This window comes from Acyrthosiphon pisum, chromosome X, assembly GCF_005508785.2.
Source record: "Acyrthosiphon pisum isolate AL4f chromosome X, pea_aphid_22Mar2018_4r6ur, whole genome shotgun sequence".
Lineage (NCBI taxonomy): Eukaryota > Metazoa > Arthropoda > Insecta > Hemiptera > Aphididae > Acyrthosiphon > Acyrthosiphon pisum.
This window is the reverse complement of record NC_042493.1, coordinates 103,723,713-103,724,975: the sequence shown is the minus strand read 5'-3', so window position 1 is coordinate 103,724,975 and position 1,263 is coordinate 103,723,713.

The window sequence follows — 1,263 nt, the reverse complement described above, 5'->3', positions numbered from 1 at the left end:
TGTTACACAGCTATATCGTAACTGCATAAGTATCTATTAGAAAACGACATTGTACACGCACGTGTGTTTACATGGTTTGAATACTAATATTAATTGTATATTTCAACATGGATAAATTTCTTGGAAAAAAGGGTTTCTATTGTTCAAAAATTGTGCGCAAATGAGTTATATTTTTGAGCGCAAATGAGTTGTAAAAAAGGTAAATGTGCGCAAATGAGTTGTAGCCGAATATACGAGGTAGGTTAGGTACTAGCATTGAGTATAGATAGTATACTATCTATACTCAATGGTACTAGGTAGAAGAATACAATTATAATAGATATTTTTATTTGGTACCTATCTAGCCACAATAGAAATATATAACTTGTACAAAATATGTGTGATTCTAGGATATAAGATATAATAACGGATATTACGTAATTTCAAGTGCAGAACTTAATTATGTAAATATATTTGAATGCAATCAATGTTACAACTTTAAAAAACAAATTAAACAAATTAAAACCTTGTGTACTAGCTGAATGAATTTCTATTGTAGGTACACGATTCAGTTGATTCACCAGCAATCATTTTGTCTTGGTTGTCTTCATTGTTAACATCTGAGTAAAACATTAGAAAATATTTAATTTTATATTTTATATGTGGTACCTATGTATAACATATTTTAATGCAGTTAAATTTACTATAATGTTACAAGTCGGTTGACCGTAGCCTCGTACTTGTAGAGTTTGAATATAGATTTATTAAATAAAGGAACAAGCACACGTCGTTTTAGTTATAAAGTTTATTGAGTTGAACATATACAGACAATAGCACTGTCCATTCACCACCAATTGTCTTTTCATCTTTCGGTTCCTTATATCTAAACTTATATAGGACAATCCCTCCTATATTAAAAGTGCTTACTCGCAGTTTCGGGATTGTACCTGTTTATACTAATTTATAATCATAATTTAATTTCATAATTCTATTTGTTTTCTGAATACTACATTTCTTATTTGTTTACTAACTACTACATCCTTGCTTATTTCCTATGTTTAATAATACTAATTCATAACAATAAATAAATATAAGAGATACTTAATAAACTAAAATACTAAATACATTAATTATTATTAATATAATTAAAATTGAAAAATATTTTTGTGAAAAGAATTTACCATTAACATGTTGGTCGCATTCAAAATAATTCTTAATTTTTGTATTTGTTTCTTTTTTCTTTTGGCCGCACCAATGGTACATTTTTTATTCATATTAAAATAT